General features: G+C 43.4%; 1 pseudogene across 1 annotated transcript; it reads right to left on the reverse strand.

Moving 5' to 3' along the window:
* Positions 1-19095: 19095 nt before the first annotated feature.
* On the reverse strand, positions 19096-23708 carry LOC311133371 (epithelial membrane protein 3-like; annotated as a pseudogene). Its single transcript has 4 exons — positions 23631-23708; positions 19847-19949; positions 19475-19615; positions 19096-19271 (listed from the first exon to the last, which is right to left on the reverse strand). The product of its transcript is annotated as an epithelial membrane protein 3-like (transcript).
* Positions 23709-24571: the final 863 nt, after the last annotated feature.

A 24571-nucleotide genomic window follows, 5' to 3' on the forward strand; every position in this document is an offset into this window, starting at 1 on the left:
CTCACTGAGGTGTAGGCTCTGCCACACATGCTGCAGCAGTAGGCCTTGGCGTTTTTGATGGCATGCGCAGACAAGTGGATCTGCAGTGAGGCGGAGTCCGAGTAGGCACGGTAGCAGTTCGGACACTTGTAGGGCTTGTCTTTGTTGTGCTGTCTCTGATGAGACTGAGGCAGGGAAACAGACAGACACAGTGATTACATTACACGATTCACAGACCTATTTGTCTAGACTTTCAGGGTAGGGAAACTTTATCTTGCTACAAATGCACTTCCTGTCAAACCAGACCATCATCTGACCATAATTCAGAGAGGTGGGAATGGAAATGGAGGAAAATCATGCTGAAAATCCAATCATGTTATAACTCAAAACATAATACAGTAAAAATACAATTATTTCCAAAGGTTGTCAATATTTTCAGGTATAATAGCTTGTGTGTGAACTATAAGAAGAATGAATAGCATTGTTGTTTGTGACTGTGGATTTTATGTTTTTATTGCCTACTCTGGGACAAAAAAAGTTAACTTGAACTATAGCAAACCACAGTGGTAAAGAATTTAACATTATGACTATAACGTCTGTCCCCTGAAGGAGGGAAACGAGGTACAACATACTATGGGGGAGTCATACTCTCACGACTTCGGTTGAAGGATCTACAATCACGCCTGACAAGGCCAATGCAATCCACTCCTCGCTGGAAGCCCCGCCTTCCACAGGAGATAAGCGTGAGGCTCGGATTCATTCCTTCAATTTAATACCACTCTTCACCAAGCCGAGAAACAGGCAGCGTGGGGCCAAACAGGTGTTGTACCTCGTTTCCCTCCTTCAGGGAAAAGTAGTTATATTCATAATGTTACGTTCCCTTTCAGTCAGTCAACTTCGGTACAACATACTATGGGGAAACATAACCACACCCCAAGCCGACCCCAATGGATACTAAATGAAAGGGCCAATGGGAGACCACCCAGACCTGACCCTGCCAAATGCGGCAGTCTAGGTATTGCAAACATGGCGCGCTGCCTAGTGACTTTCCCCTGTCCCAGCAGTGACGTCCAAGCGATAAAACCTCAAAAAAGTGTGTGGTGATGCCCAACTCGCCGCAGCACAAATATATCCTATAGAGTACCACAGTATGAGTCATAATACCCATAAATACCCATGCCAGCTAGAGATGACGTGCAGGAGCTAGCAGGGATTTGTAGTCTAGCATGATGTCTATTTTGATGCTAATTAGCATTTTCGAATCTGAGAGTAAATAGAGCCGAATATATTGATAATTGTCACCTTGTATGAGAGAGATTTACATGGTTATCAAAACGTCACACCAAGGTAAGCCTACACGAAACACAGCCATTGTTTTAAGTTTCTAAAATCCCCTATGGGAAAAATGAATGGTGGAAAAACGATTGGAACCATTTCCCTGTTTGACCGCTAGGTTTTATGGGTATTATGACACCTTCACTATGGTCAACCCTTTAAACAACGCCCAAGACGCTGCCAGAATGGTGGAGTGGGCGCATACAAGTTGTGGGACGCGGAGATGGTTTGGGTCGTTGGTCGGGTCGAATGTTTCCCGGCTTCTTAAGCGATCTGTCGCCGGTTACGTGAGGCTTGATTAAGCACCGCTTGCCTCTCTCCCAGAAGGGTGCGGGTCCCACCTGGATAAAATATCTGCACCCAAGTTGAGGCAACCAGGGACATGCTATGCAGCGCTTGTTAGCTAGGTTGGTCTCAAAAGTTTACGTAGGACCGGATCACCGAGGTGGGACCCGCAACCTTCTGGGAAGAGAGGCAAGCGGTGCTTAATCAAGCCTCCCGTAACCGGTGACAGAGCGTACAGGAGCCGGGAGACATTCGACTCGACCAATGACCCAAACCATCTCCGCTTCCCACAAGTCAGACTGAGCTGAGGTACGGGCACCCGGGAGAGGAAGTCACTATCGGAACCGTCAAGCCCCTTAAAGAATGCTACACTATTGTCAAGAGAACCTGCACGGCGGACTAGTAGGGAAACAGTGCCAGCCATCCCCTAGTCTCGCACACAAACTGATTTTAGCGACGGCAGCCTGAGCATGTACCGAGCCGAGGCATACAAGTCAACAAACGTGAGTATCTTTTAATTCATTGGGGCATGTTCGCGAACCAGAACCCGGCTGGTTAGCATTCGTCATTTCGGTCGTGCTAGCCATCTTACTTAATGCTATAGCCAAGTCAAGCAATTTGAAGAATAACTAATTGTTTGTGATTAGGAAACTTTGAGAACCATACAATCTTCAGCACACAACGTCCAGGGGGTGAGCACGCTCTACCACTAAGGGACAGTTTAGTTGGCACAACGTAAGACAGTCTCTGTTATGTGGGCAGCTTGTCTCTCCCTTTTCTGTTTCCCTTCCTCCTTGTTTTGTCCCCTCTTTGTCTGTTGTATCTGTATGTGTGTTTGTCCCCTTTATGTGGGTGTGTCTGGAGTGGATCAGGGGGCGTGCTCAGGATCTGCCTCTCCTGTGCAGCTGCGGGTTGTTTCCAGTGATTCCTGCTGTCACGATCGTCGAACAGAGAGGACCAAGGCGCAGCGTTGCGGGTGAACATATTTATATTTAATGACTAGATCACACGATCAAAACAAAGAACGAAACGTGAAGTCCTTTGATACACAAACCAAAAGGAACAAGAAACCACAAAACACAAAGTGCAAGACAAACAGTTAAATATGGCTCCCAATCAGAGACACCCAGCTGACACTCGTTGCCTCTGATTGGGAGTCACTCAGACCAACATAGAAAATAAACATAGACTTACACACCCTGGCTCAACATAACATAGTCCCCAGAGCCAGGGCGTGACAGTACCCCCCCCCAAAGGCGCGGACTCCGGCCGCGCCAAACAACCACAACAGGGGAGGGACCGGGTGGGCACTCCGCCTCGGCGGCGGATCCGGCTCCGGACATGACCCAGGCACGGGTTGTGCTGGACTGACGACGCATACCCCTGGCTTGATGCGTGGAGGAGGAACGGCCGGACCGGGCTGACGAAGCGCACCCCTGACTTGGTGCGGGGAGCAGGAATGAGCCGGACCGGGCTGACGACGTGCACCACTGACCCGGTGCGGGGAGCTTGGACGGGCCGGACCGGGCTGGCGACGCGCACCACAGACTTGGTGCGGAGAGCAGGAACGGGCCGGACAGGGCTGACGACGCACACCACTGGCTTGGTGCGGGAAGCTTGGATGGGCCGGACTGGGCTGGCGACGCGCACCACAGACTTGGTGCGGAGAGCAGGAACGGGCCGGGCTGGGCTGTCGACGCACACCGTAGGCTTTGTGCGTGGAGCAGGGACAGGCCGGGCTGGGCTGTCGACGCACACCACTGACTTGGTGGGAATGGCAGGAACAGGCCGGGCTGGGCTGACGACGCGCACCACTGACTTGGTGGGAATGGCAGGAACAGGCCGGGCCGGGCTGACGACGCGCACCACTGACTTGGTGGGAATGGCAGGAACAGGCCGGGCTGGGCTGACGACGCGCACCACTGACTTGGTGGGAATGGCAGGAACAGGCCGGACCGTACTGGGGACACACACCACTGGCCCCACGCAGGGATCAGGAACGGGCCGGACCGGACTGGTAACACACCCCAGTACCTCTCGCCGTGCCTCCACACTTTCCCTCTCCTCTGTGCCCAGTGGCCCCCCTAACCTGCCGGCCTTCTCTGCCAACGCTTTGCACCGCTCTAACCCGTACACCTGCTGGCCCGACGTCGTGAGCCCCCCCCTAAAAATTTCCTGGGGGTCTCTCCTCCCTCTTGCCAGACTCGCAATCATCTCCTCCCACGTCCATCCTCTCTCCTCGTCCCGCTGCTTGATCCAGTCGAGGTTGCCATGGAGATCTGCCAGCGATGGCTCCTGAACACGCTGCTTGGTCTGGTTAAGGTGGTTTCTTCTGTCACGATCGTCGAACAGAGAGGACCAAGGCGCAGCGTTGCGGGTGAACATATTTATATTTAATGACTAGATCACGTGATCAAAACAAAGAACGAAACGTGAAGTCCTTTGATACACAAACCAAAAGGAACAAGAAACCACAAAACACAAAGTGCAAGACAAACAGTTAAATATGGCTCCCAATCAGAGACACCCAGCTGACACTCGTTGCCTCTGACTGGGAGTCACTCAGACCAACATAGAAAATAAACATAGACTTACACACCCTGGCTCAACATAACATAGTCCCCAGAGCCAGGGCGTGACACCTGCCTACGCAGCTGCATCCTATTCTCTCATCAACCTGCACTACTAATTCCTGGGCATGGCTCTCCACCGGCGCCAGATCGTTGTTCTTACCAGAGCGGTAACTTGGCTCACCAGTAGAGTTATTTTGTCTTTGTCTTCAGCCTGGCTCTTTACTCTCCTTAACCTGTCGTTTGTTTTGTCTTCAGTTCAGACATACCTCCCAACCTGCCTGCCTGCCTTCCTGCCTGCCGGTCTGCCTGCCTGCCTGCCTGCCTCAGCCTCTCCTTCCTCCGGAGCCGACTAGCCCACTCTGTTCCTTTACTTCAGTTGTTTTTGGACTAAGACAATTTGAACTTTTATTAAAATAATTTTTGTTTCTTCCACTCCCTTAGTCGTGTTTGTTTCTCTGAGTGCTGGGTTGAACCATAGCCTAACAGTCTCGTGTCTCGTGATCCTGGACTTCCTGACGGGCCGCCCCCAGGTGGTGAGGGTAGGCAACCACACATCCGCCACGCTGACCCTCAACACGGTGGGTGTGCTTAGTCCCCACCTGTACTCCTTGTTCACCCACGACTGCGTGGCCACGCACAACTCCAACATCATCATTACATTTGGTGACGACACGACGGTGGTAAGCCTGATCACCGACGACGATGAGACACCTTATAGGGAGGAGGTCAGAAACAACCTCTCCCTCAACGTCAGCAAGACAAAGGAGCTGATCATGGACTACAGGAAACGAAGGGCCGAGCACACCCACATTCACATCGACGGGGCTGTATTGGAGCGGGTCGGAGCAGGTCACAAACACAGCAACACAGTCATGAAGAGGTTACGACAATGCCTCTTCCCCCTCAGGAGGCTGAAAAGATTTGGCACGGGCCCTTAGATCCTCAAACAGTTCTACAGCTGCACCATTGAGAGCATCTTGACTGGCTACATCACCGCTTGGAAACTGCTTGGTTATCCGTACGCGCTACAGAGGGTAGTGCGTACGGCACAGTACATCACCGGGGCCGAACTCCCTGCCATCCAGGACCTCTATACCAGGCAGTGTCAGAGAAAGGCCCTAAAAATTGTCAAAGACTCCAGCCACCCAAGTCATAGACTGTTCTCTCTGCTACCGCATGGCAAGCAGTACCGGAGCGCCAAGTCTGGGACCAAAAGGCTCCTGAACAGCTTCTACCCCCATGCCATAAGACTGCTGAACAGTTAATCAAATGGCTACCGGGACTACTTGGATTGACCCCCCTTTTTATTTGCACTAACTCTCTTGCTCTATGCACACTCACTGGACTCCACCTGCACACTCACTGGACTCCACCCACACACTCACACATACTACACTGACACTCCAACACACACACACACGTTCACACACACTCACACATAGACACACTCTTTCACACTCTTCACATACGCTGCTGCTACTCTGTTTATTATCTATCCTGATTGCCTAGTCACTTTTACCCCTACCTACATGTACATACAGTTGAAGTCGGAAGTTTACATACACCTTAGCCAAATACATTTAAACTCAGTTTTCCTCAATTCCTGACATTTAATCCTAGTAAAATGTCCCTGTCTTAGGTCAGTTAGGATCACCACTTTATTTTAAGAATCTGAAATGTCAGAATAATAGTAGGGAGTGATTTATTTCAGCTTTTATTTCTTTCATCACATTCCCAGTGGGTCAGAAGTTTACATACACTCAATTAGTATTTGGTAGCATTGCCTTTAAATTGTTTAACTTGGGTCAAACGTTTCGGGTAGCCTTCCACAAGCTTCCCACAATAAGTTGGGTGAATTTTGGCCCATTCCTCCTGACAGAGCTGGTGTAACTGAGTCAGGATTGTAGGCCTCCTTGCTCGCACATGCTTTTTCAGTTCTGCCCACAAATGTTCTATAGGATTGAGGTCAGGGCTTTGTGATGGCCACTCCAATACCTTGACTTTGTTGTCCTTAAGCCATTTTGCCACAACTTTGGAAGTATGCTTGGGGTCATTGTCCATTTGGAAGACCCATTTGTGACCAAGCTTTAACTTCCTGACTGATGTCTTGAGATGTTGCTTCAATATATCCACATAATTTTCCTTCCTCATGATGCCATCTATTTTGTGAAGTGCACCAGTCCCTCCTGCAGCAAAGTACCCCCACAGCATGATGCTGCCACCCCTGTGCTTCACGGTGATAGAGGAATTATGATTATGACTAAAATTGTTAACCCCAATACTGATGATGACTGTCTGAACTGTGTTAGGGTTATCATTATAAACCCACTAACAGAGGGGGTGAGTTAGAAACTGCTGAGACAAACATTCCAGGATGAAGGGAACTGAGAAACTGGTTAAAGGCCTCCTAAAGGTGGGCGGAGCAAAGTGCCTTTGTGTGAAGTGGTATAAAAGCTGTATATGTGTTTTTTGGCGGCAGAGCTCTCCATGATTAAACATACAGATCATTCTTGCCGGTTGTGGACCTTTGTTTAATTCATGATTAAACCAGAGCCTTACACCCTCTGGGAATTATTCAGAGCATTAAGTTTGATTAATTAGAGATATAAATTGTCGTGACAAATGGTCCTTCGAGCCGGATCTCAAAAATACGTCTTTGTCGTTCTGAGGACACCGAAAACCGTGCACGGGCGGATGATAACATCCGTATAGAATAGACCTGGCCTTTGACGTTAAGGTTATAAACAGGCCGGTGATGAACCTTATGAACGATAAAGACGTTGACGAGATCTGAAAAAGCATTTAAATCCCAACTGCAAGGATAAGGTCAGTAATTTTTATTCATGGGTTTTGGTGAAATGATTTGAACTTGTATAAGAATAGTAATTCTTGTGAAGGGCAGAGAATAATTACCAAAATCTCATAAGACTTGCCATATTCTAGAGTGGTAAAGCACAGTAACTTAAAGGAAGGAAGGGCGTCTGAAATGACTCAAGGTAATAGGCCATTACCAAAATAAACTAGTTAATATTGAGATTGTACGGGGTACAGTGTTTACAATATAAACAGGAAGGGAGATATTATCATTGTGTGAGATAGATACATTAAACAAGTCAAGAGTCATAAACAACTGGGGATTTGCTCTAACTCTTTCATGAAACTAGAGCAGTTACGACCTCTAGGTTACGGATAGTGTTAGCAAAAAATCGTATAAGGTTGTATACGTGTGAGACCTAATGATCCATCGAAATACGTGATAATTGTTTCAAGGAAGGGACTAAAATAGGTCGCGTGAGAAAAAAATGGTTGTCCCATCCGTTTCATGAAACTGGGGTCTTAAAAAACTCTGGGTTACGGGTTGAATAATTTAAATGGTTGATTACAAAAGCAGATCATAACATTTGCTCAAAAGTCGCACCTAATAATAAGTCCCAAAGAAAATAATTATTGATTGAATTATTACTAAACGGGGGGATTTCTAATTTTTCTACCATGGGAAATAAATATTCTAAAGAGGTCCGAGAATTAACGGGGAATGAAAGATATATGTTAGGAAGAGATCAAAGGAATATTGATTATGGATCAATTTGGGAGAAGAGGTATGGATTTATTGGGCATCTCGATGTAGAGAAATTAGAGGCTATGATTAGGCGGATGCATGTAAACTGTGGAACGGATTTGAAGAAACAGCGAGAATAGGGGGCTAGAGACAGCGAGAGTATGGTTTTTGGAGGCTCGAAAGAGTCAGGAAAGACTAGAGAATTTAAACACAGAGAGTTGAAGAGATTAGATAGCTATAATAAGCCAGGGAGAAAGAATATGGGAGGAGATAAGAGGAAGTGCTTTAACTGTAACAAGGAAGGTAATTTTGCAAGAGAGTGTGAGGCGCCGTGTAAATACTTTAACAAAACAGGTCATAACCATCGCGACTGCAGAGATAATGGAAAGGGCAGTGTCCGGGAAATGACAGTCTATTTTTTGGTTCCACGGGTAAAAAGTTTGAAGAAGTGATTTGTGTTGATTAAGAATTGTCTAAAAACACCACGAAGCGATTATTTGAGAGGTACCTATAAATTTGTAACGATATATACAGTGGGGGAAAAAAGTATTTAGTCAGCCACCAATTGTGCAAGTTCTCCCACTTAAAAAGATGAGAGAGGCCTGTAATTTTCATCATAGGTACACGTCAACTATGACAGACAAAATGATATTTTTTTTCTCCAGAAAATCACATTGTAGGATTTTTAATGAATTTATTTGCAAATTATGGTGGAAAATAAGTATTTGGTCAATAACAAAAGTTTCTCAATACTTTGTTATATACCCTTTGTTGGCAATGACACAGGTCAAACGTTTTCTGTAAGTCTTCACAAGGTTTTCACACACTGTTGCTGGTATTTTGGCCCATTCCTCCATGCAGATCTCCTCTAGAGCAGTGATGTTTTGGGGCTGTCGCTGGGCAACACGGACTTTCAACTCCCTCCAATGATTTTCTATGGGGTTGAGATCTGGAGACTGGCTAGGCCACTCCAGGACCTTGAAATGCTTCTTACGAAGCCACTCCTTCGTTTCCCGGGCGGTGTGTTTGGGATCATTGTCATGCTGAAAGACCCAGCCACGTTTCATCTTCAATGCCCTTGCTGATGGAAGGAGGTTTTCACTCAAAATCTCACGATACATGGCCCATTAATTTTTTTCCTCACGATACATGGCCCCATTAAAATTACAGGCCTCTCTCATATTTTTAAGTGGGAGAACTTGCACAATTGGTGGCTGACTAAATACTTTTTTCCCCCACTGTATGTTGAGGGTCCCTGGTTCGAACCCAGGTAGGGACAGTGGGTAAAGCTTTCGCATTGGGGCTATGGACCTAGATTACTAGGTGGATTGAGAAATGTGAAAGGTTGAATTAGATAGCTTAAGTAGATGAATATTCTAAAAAGGTCTATGAAAAGTACTAATGACATGATTTCGTAAGAAGGAAGATGATTAGGGCAGGTCCCCGCGCCTCCCCCGTTGTGTAGGAAGGAGCAGGGGGGAGGGGGGGGGGGAAGGGGTGAGAGACAGTTCATAGTTCAAATGATAGGAATATAATTAAATGTATGCTTATCAACGATAGCAAGTATTTGTTTTATTAATTAGGGCCTAATCAGAGAGAACAGTTAAAGAAATTGAATAGCAAACTGAAAATTGCGATAGAGCTGTGAAAATAATTTGAGTTGAGGACAAAGGAAAATAATTTATGGTTCTAGTTCCCGGGTAAAAGAGTTGTACTTGCTTGACTGTATCGAGCAGAAGTTTGAATAGTTGAATGAAAAGCATTTCTTTGACAAAGTCTAATGGTTATTACTTTATTGTATAGGTTGGGTAACACCAGTGGTGTATGAAAATAATTGGTGATATCTAAAACGATAATCTGTTTATGGTACGTTGAACAATGGGATATAGTTGTGACTATTAGTATGATGGATTGAATAAACATTGGTTATAAGTATGAAGTTATTCAACAATAGGTTTATATTTTAAAAACATCAATGCAACAGGTTGCAATGATTAAATTAATAGAAAGGGGTTATAGGGTTATTTTAGAAGGTGTAGTGAACTTAATGAAACGTGGTATTATATAGTGTCTTCCAGGATTGATGGAAGTCTCCTATAGCATTATGTTAAGGATGTGCCTGGGATAAAATATAATGTCTTACTTACATGGAGTATGTGATTGTATTGGCTAATGAATGAAATATGACATTTACAGGGGCGACAGGAACAATAGAAGGGGTGACAGATTTTCCTATGGTGTTGGTCAAATAATTGATAATGGATCATTTGAGATGAGATCACATGGAGCAGATTTAGGGGTTCAATAATCATTGTGAGATTTAAAGAGGATATGATCTGAAGGGTAATCAATTAAACATAATCATTGTATACTCTAGGAATTTTGAGTGGTTTTATAGATTAGTTATGAGGAATTAGATTGATACAAACGATTATTGATGAGTTAGGACTGGGGATATCTGTATCATGTTTTGTGTGTACTTACCATCTTTAGATTACTGATGGTAATTGAAGGTTAACAAAATGTATAATTCCTCTTCCAGGAGAAAGAGATTAGCTTATCTCATTGGAATGTTGCCCAGGGCTAGGGGGAGCAGTAGTGAAGTTATGCAGTATTTAGGTCGTAAAAGTGAGCTACCAAATTAAGTGGGGCCTGGCTATTTTTGGTTGTTGTTTTTCAATTGGGTTTTTCAAATAAAAAACAACACACCTAGTATGATGTTTATAAAGGGTTGTTATGTTGAATTTAGGGGGTTTTCAACAGTTCAAAGGTGATACGTCTTAAAGAAGCACACAGTGAATTTTATGGAGTTCTTCAGTTTTTGACTGAGTTTAGGGTATACATGATTTCTTATGAGAATAAATGTCATGAGGACTTAATGAACACTTGGGATAAGTAACATTTATGAAATATTTAGAATGATGGTAATGTTTACTATACTATGGGATGGAACAGTTTGTTGAATGATTTCAATGGCCTCTGAACTCTGTTTTGACTTTCTGGTGTTAATTAATCATCCACACTGGTAATTCTAAAGGCATGAGAGGAGGACTTTAAGATAGTTTATTTTATCAAGTTGAGGGTAATTTATAATACTGTGAAAAAGATTATAATTTGGTAATAATATGATTTGAACCATAAAATAACAGAAGAGAGAGAGAGCTTTCCCTGAATGAGGGATACCTGTTGCTAGTCAATTGTACTAATCTTGGATTACTTTTACGGGATAGAAGTAAGTTGAGATATTATCAAATGTTGTCATTTAAATTTCATTTTTATTATGTTTTAATAAACAACAAGTTGGTATTTGAAAGTAAATTAATGCAATGAGCTGCAGTAATCAGAGGAAGGCACAATCTAATGCGAAACAGCTATTACCTAGATCATTGATTTAGTAATAAGATCAGGAAGATAGTAATAATAGGAAGCTGGATAGGAGAATTTAGGATAGGGACTAGCTGTCCAGAAATAGATGAAGAAGGATGAGTTAAGGAATAAATGCAGAGACGAAATACAGAAAGATTTGTGTTCTTCTATACTTGAAGTACCAAAACCATTAAACAAGAAACAAATGATGAGCTTTTTGGGAATGATAGACTACTGTAGAGCTTGGGTACTCCATTATGTACTGCATACTGGTAAATTAAGTGATCTTATCTATGGGAAGGCAATGGCAGCCCATGGTAAAATCATTTGGAACTCTGAGGAGGAGGAACAATTTATGAAGATAAAAAAGTTGCTCACTTCCCAAACAGTCTTAGCTTTTCCTACATATAACAGGGATTTTACCCAAATGGTAGAGAGTAAAGAGGGATATATGACATTGGTTGTGATTAAGAAAGATGGTGATGAGGGAGATTTTTTAGTGGACTATTAGATATAACTGGGTTAATCACGAACATAGAGTTTGAATTCTTTGTTGCTAGGCGGAAGACTTAGTTGGGTTATTTCAGTGTGTAAGTGAAGTGGGAATCCATGGCTGTCCTATGGCTGTCCTACGTTATCAGTGAATGAAAGCAGAAGGGAGCCTTTTGCTTCTCTCCTCAAACAGAGAGGAAAAAGCTGCCAGGGTTGAGCAGAGTTCAGGCTAAAACCTTTGTCTCTCCTTTGCTATCTTCTTGATTGATTACAGCATGAAGGGGGGTTTGTGTTAGGTTTGAAAGAATTAAGTATGGACCTGTCATGTCCAACCATCAGTCTTCAGGTCAAGCCCGGGAGAGCCGGGGTAGAACAGAGTTTGAACTAAACATGAGTGTTTTTACAAGATAAGGGATTGATTGATTGGATTACTATTGATTCTGAACTGAATAAAAGTCGAATTTAGCCGCCATAAAAGACAAAAGGAAGTGGGAGGAGCAATAAAGAAGCAAGGGACAGTCTTAAAAATAAATAAGGGATGGCAATTGGATGATAAATTACCAATATTACCTAAGTGATTGTTTAGGTAGGTGGTAATATTGACACATGGGCAGAGACATGTGTCAAAAGGGGGGATGATAGTAGATGGTAGGATTAAATATATGAAGGAGCGGACAAAATACTTAAAAAAACTTTTTTTAGATACAGTCTAGAAAGAGAATACCGATGTGAACGGTATGATTAGAGAGGGGTTAAGGAAAACACACAGGAGAGCAAGAAGAAATGGGGTACAAGGTCTACCGATAGTATTAATGACGATCAGGAGAACTCCAGATGAAGAAGGGTTATTGCCATTGGAGAAGGGATTTGGTAGACCATACAGAATGCCTGAGTTAGGAGGACTGGAGCAGGCAGAAATAGAAATTAAGAGCACCCTAGCAGAAAACGTGGGAAGGTAGTTTATTAACCACACCGGTATGTCAGAGGTTTTGTGCCCCACAGGTGAACTAAAGGAGAAGGTGACCCACACTATCTAACCAGGTGACTGGTGAGCATCCAGTCCCTAAAGAAGAAAAACTGGAAGCAGGCCTGTTGGGAAGGGCCCTATCTGGTTATATTGGTCACTGCCTTTGCCAATAGAATAGCAGAAAGAGCAACCTGGGTCCACGTTACCCACTGCAAAAAGGTAAGAACACATACAAGCACCACTGAACACACGCAGAGTTAGAGAGAAGAACTGAAACAATAGGGTCTGGGGATCACCTCTGTTAACGAAGATCTCCTACCCCGACCTATCATCACTGTAGTGTGTTCTCAGGGTGTGAGTATGGGGTAGTACGAAGCAGAAAGACTGAGGACAGGAGAGGGTTGGCGGTTTTTGGGAATATGGGTGACTTGAGCTGCATCATAGTCTCGGCAATGGTCTTGATATGTCAAGATCCACCACCAATTACGCTATGCCCTTACCATTGTTAAGAAGTAAAAGAGAAGAGAAGCGACCGACATACTGACCGTCAAGGACGAGTGGCCTACAAAATGGGAGTCAGAGAAGGGCAGACTGTAGGATTCAAAATAAGGGTTAGGGACGTAGCCAACGGGTGGGGTACATGTCAATAAGCAACTTGGGATTATAAAATCCCATTATATTCGTGTTCGGCCCCCACGGCGGATTGTTCCTAGACTCAAGTGTTTAAACACACTTGGGGACGGGGATATGAGACCGGGCGGGACTGAACATCCAGATGGGGGGTAAAGAGAAACAAAGACATCACCAATTATCAATTGGAGATAGTAGTAATGTGATTGACTTAAGTTCAGAAGCACAGGAGAGAATTCTGAACCTTACAGCCCCTGTAACCGATGTGTGGTGGGCGTGTGCCAGTAAAGTAGAAGGCAGAGAATACCAAAAGGGTGGCTAGATACGGGCGCCCTGGTTCTACTGATTCAGCTAGTTAGAATTAGTCACCAGGAACCAAGGAAAGGGTTAAACAGACGTAGGAGGAGTTTTAACAAGAAGGAGAATAGCCCTATTTAGATGGATGCGATTGGGATACCAAGGGGGGTATCGGATGGATACCAAGCTATGAAACAATTAGGGGAAGGGTTTACTACCACGTTCTTTTGGTGGGTGACAATAAACAAAATTGTGGATTGGATTAATTATATCTATTACGACCAACAACTATTTATTGGCCAGACTAGGGATGCAGTAAAAGGGATCTCTGAACAATTATCCGCCATCTCACTCATGACTTAGGAAAAGAGGATGGCTCTAGATCAGGCAGAAAGGGGCGGTGTCTATAGAATGGTAAGCCATTGTTGCACATTTATCCCTAACAACACCACACCGGATGGGACGGTCACCAGAGCTCTTGCAGAATTAACTGCTCTAAGTGAAGAATGAGCTGAGAACTCAGAAGTTAGTACATCGTGGATAGGGTGGTTTGATGAAATGTTTGGTAAATGGAAAACCATAGCAGCCACCATCTTAGGGGCGGTCAGCGTTTGTATGGATATTCTTGTATTATGTGGTTGTTGTCTTGTTCCCTGTGTCCGAGGGTGAGTAAGGCGTTGGAGAATGCAGTGTCTCAACCGATGGTGAGATACAGTGGGGAAAAAAAGTATTTAGTCAGCCACCAATTGTGCAAGTTCTCCCACTTAAAAAGATGAGAAAGGCCTGTAATTTTCATCATAGGTACACGTCAACTATGACAGACAAAATGAGAATTTTTTTCTCCAGAAAATCACATTGTAGGATTTTTAATGAATTTATTTGCAAATTATGGTGGAAAATAAGTATTTGGTCAATAACAAAAGTTTCTCAATACTTTGTTATATACCCTTTGTTGGCAATGACACAGGTCAAACGTTTTCTGTAAGTCTTCACAAGGTTTTCACACACTGTTGCTGGTATTTTGGCCCATTCCTCCATGCAGATCTCTTTGTTGTGATTTAAAAAATTATAGCAAAGTGCATAGCGCCTAGAATTAAAAAGATATTGTTGGATATTATTCATCCTAATCAGACAGGTACATTGGAGATCATTTAAGACAAGTACAGTGGGGGAAAAAAGTATTTAGTCAGCCACCAATTGTGCAAGTTCTCCCACTTAAAAAGATGAGAGAGGCCTGTAATTTTCATTATAGGTACACGTCAACTATGACAGACAAATTGAGATTTTTTTTTCCAGAAAATCACATTGTAGGATTTTTAATGAATTTATTTGCAAATTATGGTGGAAAATAAGTATTTGGTCACCTACAAACAAGCAAGATTTCTGGCTCTCACAGACCTGTAACTTCTTCTTTAAGAGGCTCCTCTGTCCTCCACTCGTTACCTGTATTAATGGCACCTGTTTGAACTTGTTATCAGTATAAAAGACACCTGTCCACAACCTCAAACAGTCACACTCCAAACTCCACTATGGCCAAGACCAAAGAGCTGTCAAAGGACACCAGAAACAAAATGGTAGACCTGCACCAGGCTGGGAAGACTGAATCTGCAATAGGTAAGCAGCTTGGTTTGAAGAAATCAACTGTGGGAGCAATTATTAGGAAATGGAAGACATACAAGACCACTGATAATCTCCCTCGATCTGGGGCTCCACGCAAGATCTCACCCCGTGGGGTCAAAATGATCACAAGAACGGTGAGCAAAAATCCCAGAACCACACGGGGGGACCTAGTGAATGACCTGCAGAGAGCTGGGACCAAAGTAACAAAGCCTACCATCAGTAACACACTACGCCGCCAGGGACTCAAATCCTGCAGTGCCAGACGTGTCCCCCTGCTTAAGCCAGTACATGTCCAGGCCCGTCTGAAGTTTGCTAGAGTGCATTTGGATGATCCAGAAGAGGATTGGGAGAATGTCATATGGTCAGATGAAACCAAAATAGAACTTTTTGGTAAAAACTCAACTCGTCGTGTTTGGAGGACAAAGAATGCTGAGTTGCATCCAAAGAACACCATACCTACTGTGAAGCATGGGGGTGGAAACATCATGCTTTGGGGCTGTTTTTCTGCAAAGGGACCAGGACGACTGATCCGTGTAAAGGAAAGAATGAATGGGGCTATGTATCGTGAGATTTTGAGTGAAAACCTCCTTCCATCAGCAAGGGCATTGAAGATGAAACATGGCTGAGTCTTTCAGCATGACAATGATCCCAAACACACCACCCGGGCAACGAAGGAGTGGCTTCGTAAGAAGCATTTCAAGGTCCTGGAGTGGCCTAGCCAGTCTCCAGATCTCAACCCCATAGAAAATCTTTGGAGGGAGTTGAAAGTCCGTCTTGCCCAGCAAGAGCCCCAAAACATCACTGCTCTAGAGGAGATCTGCATGGAGGAATGGGCCAAAATACCAGCAACAGTGTGTGAAAACCTTGTGAAGACTTACAGAAAACTTTGACCTGTGTCATTGCCAACAAAGGGTATATAACAAAGTATTGAGAAACTTTTGTTATTGACCAAATACTTATTTTCCACCATAATTTGCAAATAAATTCATGAAAAATCCTACAATGTGATTTTCTGGATTTTTTTTTCTCATTTTGTCTGTCATAGTTGACGTGTACCTATGATGAAAATTACAGGCCTCTCTCATCTTTTTAAGTGGGAGAACTTGCACAATTGGTGGCTGACTAAATACTTTTTTCCCCCACTGTATCTATTATGTGGTGATGAAAGAAAACCATAGCTGACTCCTGAGACTGTCCTCTGACCGGTCTAGCCAGACGGGCAGGTCTGCTGGCCGCAGGATCAGGACTGGAGTCAGACTCCCCCTGACTGCCTGTTTTTTTTTTTTTTTTTTTTTCACCTTTATTTAACCAGGTAAGCCAGTTGAGAACAGGTTCTCATTTACAACTGCGACCTGGCCAAGATAAAGCAAAGCAGTGCAATAAAAACAACACAGAGTTACATATGGGGTAAAAAAACATAAAGTCAAAAATACAACAGAAAATATATATACAGTGTGTGCAAATGTAGCAAGTTATGGAGGTAAGGCAATAAATAGGCTATAGTGCAAAATAATTACAATAGTATTAACACTGGAATGCTAGATGTGCAAGAGAATATGTGCAAATAGAGATACTGGGGTGCAAAAGAGCAAAATAAATAACAATATAGGGATGAGGTAGTTGGGTGGGCTAATTTCAGATGGGCTGTGTACAGGTGCAGTGATCGGTAAGGTGCTCTGACAACTGATGCTTAAAGTTAGTGAGGGAGATAAGAGTCTCCAGCTTCAGAGATTTTTGCAATTCATTCCAGTCATTGGCAGCAGAGAACTGGAAGTAATGGCGGCCAAAGGAGGTGTTGGCTTTGGGAATGACCAGTGAGATATACCTGCTGGAGCGCAGACTACGGGTGGGTACTGCTATGGTGACCAATGAGCTAAGATAAGGCGGGGATTTGCCTAGCAGTGATTTATAGATGGCCTGGAGCCAGTGGGTTTGACGATGAACATGTAGTGAGGACCAGCCAACAAGAGCGTACAGGTCACAGTGGTGGGTAGTGTATGGGGCTTTGGAGACAAAACGGATTGCACTGTGATAGACTACATCCAATTTGCTGAGTAGAGTGTTGGAGGCTATTTTGTAAATGACATCGCCGAAGTCAAGGATCGGTAGGATAGTCAGTTTTACGAGGGCATGTTTGGCAGCATGAGTGAAGGAGGCTTTGTTGCGAAATAGGAAGCCGATTCTAGATTTAACTTTGGATTGGAGATTCTTTATGTGAGTCTGGAAGGAGAGTTTACAGTCTAACCAGACACCTAGGTATCTGGTGAAGCCTCGCTGGAGGCAGTCCTCTCTTTCCACACCTTCTATTGACTCTCGTCGAATTTCCACCGTATGTGCTCAAAATGATGTCATGAGATATGGGTTTCTACAAAGTGGAACAATCATTTAGTCAGTTATTGATGTTATTTGACCATATCCATAAAGTGTTTTTAGAGAAAGATAATGTTGTGGTGTACTGTAAGTGTGGTAGCTACCTATGAATGCCCCTTCACAGGAGTGTCTCTGAAACTCCAAGAACATAATGGCTATTAAAGTATGGCATACTGGAGTTCTCCACAATGGGCATATGGTATGAATATAAACAAGCTTTCACAAGGGAATTAAACGCACAAGTGCCACTCTCCAGTTCATTCCATGTCTTGAGGCTTTTCTTGCTGATCATGAGGAAGATTTTCTGCAATCAAATACTTTATCACAGAAACGACAGAATTAACCCAAACTGCAGCAATATTGCCGACAGTCAAAAATGTTCTATAAAATGAAGTGACTCAATTGATAGATTAAATATAAAAAGTGTATTTCACAGATAAAGTAATAGTATGTACACAATACATACACTATATATACAAAAGTTTGTGGACACCCCTTCAAATGAGTGGATTCTCCTATTTCAGCCACACCCGTTGCTGACAGGTGTATAAAATCGAGTGCACAGCCATGCAATCTCCATACACAAACATTGGCAGTATAATGGCCTTACTGAAGAGCCCGTGGCACCGTCATAGGATGCTATCTTTCCAACAAGTCAGTTTGTCAAATTTCTGCCATGCTAGAGCTGCCCTGGTCAACTGTAAGTTCCGTTATTGTAAAGTGGAAACGTCTAGCAGCAACAGCGGTTCAGCCACGAAGTGGTAGGCCACAAAAGCTCACAGAGTGCTGAAGCGCGTAGCGCATAAAAATGGTCTGTCCTCAGTTGCAACACTCACTACCGAGTTCCAAACTGCTTCTGGAAGCAACGTCAGCACAATAACTGTTTGTCTGGAGCTTAATGAAATGGATTTCCCTGGCCGAGCAGCCGCACACAAGCCTAAGATCACCATGCGCAATGCCAAGCGTCGGCTGGAGTGGTGTAAAGCTCGCCGCCATTGGACTCTGAGGTAGTGGAAACGCGTTCTCTGGAGTGATGAATCACTCTTCACCATCTGGCAGTCCGACGGACAAATCTGGGTTTGGAGGATGCCAGGAGAACGCTATCTGTCCGAATGCATAGTGCCAACTGTAAAGTTTGATGGAGGAGGAATAATGGTCTGGGGCTGTTTTTCATTGTTCGGGCTAGGCCCCTTAGTTCCAGTGAAGGGAAATCTTAAAACTACAGCATACAATGACATTCTACACGATTCTGTCCTTCCAACTTTGTGGCAACAGTTTGGGGAAGGCCCTTTCCTGTTTCAGCATGACAATGCCCCCTGTTCCAACATCTAGTGGAAAGCCTTACCAGAAGAGTGGAGGCTGTTATAGCAGCAAAGGGGGGGACGAACTCCATATTAATGCCCATGATTTTGGAATGAGATGTTCGGCGAGCAGGTGTCCACATACTTATGGTCATGTAGTGTATATAAATCCCATTGGAAATTTAATACAGAGAAAATAAAGACCTCTCTTTCATCGTACATTGCATATCTGTTGTTGTTCACTACAGTCAAGTGATAACAGGCTAACAATACCAAGAAATACTGAATGATGCTGCTTATTGCCCTCACATCTGTCTTGGCTCACTGCCTCTTGCGCAGGTGGACATACAGAACTCCACTGAAGAGCAGGAGGGGTACACAGGACCATGCCAGGATGAAGCAATAGCCAAAGTGACCCATGCTCAGGTCTCTGGAGTCCTCCAGGATTTCCTTACGGTGGAACGTGAAGATGAGCGAGGCAGCAAATTATGTGAATCCTGGAGGAGCAAAGCAGATAGGGGACAGGGAGGGTAAATTCTCTTCAGAGAATAAATGTGTGTGAATGAATAACCACAACTAACAGAGAATGAGGAAACAACTTATTTAGGTTAATGACAAAACCTCTCAAATAACATACAGTAAGTACACACACAAAATAACTGGTTGCCATAAACTGGTAAGTTCTTGTCCAGTACAGTACCTGCGAAGACCTGACAAAGGCCTGTGAAATAGAAGAGCCCGACTTTAGACATGGTGAAAAGTTGACCCAGGAAGACCAGGAAGGAGATAGAGGAGAAGACCACAGAGAAGACCATCAGGGCCTGGACAGCCTGCAGCCAGTCTGGAGGAACAAGAGAAGAGCCATAAGACTCCATGTCTTTGGGACCAACACACAGACACATTGAATATGAAGACTATATTGGAAACACAAAACACAAACATAATGCACATGATCACTCAAAGGCATAATTACACAGAATACTGGTTGGACACAGTTACATAAATATACATCCTCAATCACATGGAGACTAGATCATAAAGATCACTAGATAAAATGTCCTATTTTATTTACCATTTTCATTAGAGACAGCACACAGCCAGTTTCCCGTTACGTTGTCATGAATGCAGTTATACCAGAGGTCTGTGAACTCAGCATCGGCCCAGACCCACCAGGACTAGAGAGAGACACACAATACAAGAAAGGTTTAGTTCAGTAGGCAGGAAATCTGCCCAAATCATAAAACTGGGTAGGCTACTACCAACTGCTGGATTCCTTCAGAGCTTTAGATGTGATTAGGTATCCATAAATCAAATTCCTGCATATTATATAAGGTCACGGTGGGTTTTTCTTCAGCACCATAGCACTATCAATATGCTGACATTCAACAATGTTGTGGTTGCTCTCCTCAGCCTTTGATACTCATATCAGCAACATAAGCCAGGAAAGGGAGTGCTGCAGAGTTGGATTTGTTATTTTGCTATTTTATTAGGATCTCCGTTAGCTGTTGCGAAAGCAGCAGCTACTCTTCCTGGGGTCCACACAAAAAATTAAACATGACATATTATAGAACATTAATGGACAAGAACAGCTCAAGGACAGAACTACATACATTTAAAAATGGCACACATAGCCTACATGTCAATACATACACACAAACTATCTAGGTCAAATAGGGGAGAGGCTTTGTGCCGTGAGATGTTGCTTTATCTGTTTTTTGAAACCAGGTTTGCTGTTCATTTGAGCAATATGAGATGGAAGGGAGTTCCGTGCAATAATGGCTCTATATAATACTGTGCGCTTTCTTGAATTTATTCTGGATTTGGGGTCTGTGAAAAGACCCATGGTGTCATGTCTGGTGGGGTAAGTGTGTGTGTCAGAGCTGTGTCGAAGTTGACTATGCAAACAATTTGGAATTTTCAACACATTAGTTTTTCTTATAAAGAGAAGAGGTAATGCAATCAGTCTCTCCTCAACTCTTAGTCAAGAGAGACTGGCATGCATAGCATTTATATTAGCCCTCTGATTACAGTGAAGAGCAAGACGTGCTGCTCTATTTTGGGTCAACTGCAGCTTAACTAGGTATTTATTTGCAGCACTGGACCACACGACTGGACCATAGTCAAGATAAGACAAAACTAGAGCCTGCAGGACTTGCTTTTTGGAGTGTGGTGTCAAAAAAGCAGAGCATCTCTTTATTACGGACAAACCTCTCCCCATCTTTATAACCATTGAATCTATATGTTTTGACCATGACAGTTTACAATCTAAGGTAACACCAAGTAATTTAGTCTCCTCAACTTGTTCAACAGCCACACCATTCATTACCAGATTCAACTGAGGTCTAGAGCTTAGGAATGATTTGTACCAAATACAATGCTCTTAGTTTTAGAGATGTTCAGGACCAGTTTATTACTGGCCACCCATTCCAAAACTGACTGCAATTCCTTGTTAAGTGACTTCATTAGCTGTGGTTGCTGACACGTATACGGTTGAATCATCAGTATACATGGACACACAGGCTTTGTTAAATGCCAGTGGCAGGTCATTGGTAAAAATAGAAAAGAGTAGAGAGCCTAGAGAGCTGCCCTGCGGCACACCACACCCTACATGTTTGACATTAGAGAACTTTCCATTAAAGAAAACCCTCTGTTCTCGTAGATACAGTGGTGTGAAAAAGTGTTTGCCCCCTTCCTGATTTGTTATTTGTTTGCATGTTTGTCACACTTAAATGTTTCAGATCATCAAACAAATTTAAATATTAGTCAAAGATAACACAAGTAAACACAAAATGCAGTTTTGAAATGAAGGTTGTTATTATTAAGGGAAAACAAAATCCAAACCTACATGGCCCTGTGTGAAAAAGTGTTTGCCCCCCCTGTTATAACACAACTCAACTGTGGTTTATCACACCTGAGCTCAATTCCTCTAGCCACACCCAGGCCTGATTATTGCCACACCTGTTCTCAATCAAGGAATCACTTAAATAGGACCTGCCTGACAAAGTGAAGTAGACCAAAAGATCCTCAAAAGCTAGACATCATGCCGAGATCCAAAGAAATTCAGGAACAAATGAGAAAGAAAGTAATTGAGATCCATCAGTCTGGAAAAGGTTATAAAGCCATTTCTAAAGCTTTGGGACTCCAGCGAACCACAGTGAGAGCCATTATCCACAAATGGCGAAAACATGGAACAGTGGTGAACCTTCCCAGGAGTGGCTGGCCCACCAAAATTACCCCAAGAGCGCAGCGACGACTCATCCAAGGGGTCACAAAAGACCCCACAACAACATCCAAAGAGCTGCAGGCCTCACTTGCCCCAATTAAGGTCAGTGTTCATGACTCCACCATAAGAAAGAGACTGGGCAAAAATGGCCTGCATCGCAGAGTTCCAAGATGAAAACCACTGCTGAGCAAAAATAACATTAAGGCTCATCTCATTTTTGCCATAAAACATATTGATGATACCCAAGACCTTTGGGAAAATACTCTGTGGACTGACGAGACAAAAGTTGAACTTTTTGGAAGGTGTGTGTCCCATTACATCTGGCGTAAAAGTAACACCGCATTTCAGAAAAAGAACATCATACCAACAGTAAAATATGGTGGTGGTAGTGTGATGGTCTGGGCCTGTTTTGCTGCTTCAGGACCTGGAAGACTTGCTGTGATAAATGGAACCATGAATTCTGCTGTCTACCAAAAAATCCTGAAGGAGAATGTCCGGCCATCTGTTCGTGACCTCAAGCTGAAGCGAACTTGGGTTCTGCAGCAGGACAATGATCCAAAACACACCAGCAAGTCCACCTCTGAATGGCTGAAGAAAAACAAAATGAAGACTTTGGAGTGGCCTAGTCAAAGTCCTGACCTGAATCCTATTGAGATGCTGTGGCATGACCTTAAAAAGGCAGTTCGTGCTCAAAAACCCTCCAATGTGGTTGAATTACAACAATTCTGCAAAGATGAGTGGGCCAAAATTCCTCCACAGCGCTATAAAAGACTCATTGCAAGTTATTGCAAACTCTTGATTGCAGTTATTGCTGCTAAGGGTGGCCCAACCAGTTATTAGGTTGTAGGGGGCAATCACTTTTTCACACAGGGCCATGTGGGTTTGGATTTTGTTTTCCCTTAATAATAACAACCTTCATTTCAAAACTGCATTTTGTGTTTACTTGTGTTATCTTTGACTAATATTTAAATTTGTTTGATGATCTGAAACATTTAAGTGTGACAAACATGCAAACAAATAAGAAATCAGGAAGTGGGCAAACACTTTTTCACACCACTGTAAATAGCTCTGAATCCATGATATGGCAGAGGATGTAAAAGCCATAAAACAACAGGTTATGGTGAAATCTAACAGTACAGCTCCCACAATCTTCTTATTATCAATTTCTTTCAACCAATCATCAGTCATTTGTATCAGTGCAGTACACGTTGAGTGCCCTTCTCTATAAGCATGCTGGAAGTCTGTTGTCAACTTGTTTACAGAGAAGTAGCATTGTATTTGGTCAAACACCATTTTTCCAACAGTTTGCTAAGAACTGGCAGCAGGCTGATACGTCTGCTGTTAGAACCAGGAAAGGCTGTTTTACCACTCTTGGGTAGTGGAGGACAATCACTTTCCTCTAGACTCAGATTAAAGATAGGACAGATAGGAGTGGCCATAGAGTCAGCTACCATCCTCAGTAGCATTCCATCTAAGTTGTCAATGCCAGGAGGTTTGTCATTATTGATCGATAACAATAATTGTTCCACCTCTCCCACACTAACTTTACAAAATTCTAACTTACAATGCTTTTCTTTCACTATTAGTTTTTTATGCATGAATACTATTTGGCTAACAGTGGAGAGTGTCTCACCTTCTCCATGGTGGCGATGAACAGCATGGCCAGAGTGAGCAGATGCAGCACAGTCACAGACATGAGCAGGAGAACCATGATGGCTGCTACTGGGAGCTTCCACAGAGGCTACACCCAAGGGTCCTGGACACAGACAGAGTCTTGAGACAGTGGCCTGAAACATTTCTCTCTCTCTCTCTCTCTCTCTCTCTCTCTCTCTCTCTCTCTCTCTCTCTCTCTCTCTCTCTCTCTCTCTCTCTCTCTCTCTCTCTCTCTCTCTCCACCTCTCTCTCTCTCTCTCTCTCTCTCTCTCTCTCTCAGGGGGAAACATGTTCACTTTCATCATGCTCCTCAACATCGGCCTACAGTGACTATCTCTCTCTGCCCATCTATCAACCCACCACAGGCATCTTAGTCAGGGGAATTTCACTCTATCTACAGAGCCTGAACTGCTTTTGAAGAACATAGCAGAGCTCCAACATGCTGTAGCTTTTGTAAATAAATGTCCTGTCTCTTGTCTGAAACCCTTGTCTGCTGCTACTATTATTACTATTATAATTTCAATCAGACTAGAAACATGTACAGTATGTTTACGTGTCTCTTTCCTGTGAGCCTGTGCACATATATACAGACGTTTAGAAGCAATGCAGGACAAGATTATATCCCATCCTCATACTGTTTTAAATAATCTAATATGTATCTCTATCCAACAACAAATGGCTGGAATATGAGGATTTCTTGAAAGGTGTTAATTTCACAGTCTCCTCTAGCTTGCCCATTCAAGCTGGCCCATTCTGACAGGACTAAGTTCAGACATTCAGTTCCAGAATAGAGCAGACTGTGTGTGTGTACTGTTCTTCTCCTTTCTGAATTCAAATACAACACCTACATGTTCCTCTGTGTGAAACAGTGAGAGTGAGATTTGTTTCCATTAGATTGATCATGACTATTTTAAAAGGTAT

Source organism: Coregonus lavaretus, assembly GCF_964263955.1.
Source record: "Coregonus lavaretus genome assembly, chromosome: 8".
Lineage (NCBI taxonomy): Eukaryota > Metazoa > Chordata > Actinopteri > Salmoniformes > Salmonidae > Coregonus > Coregonus lavaretus.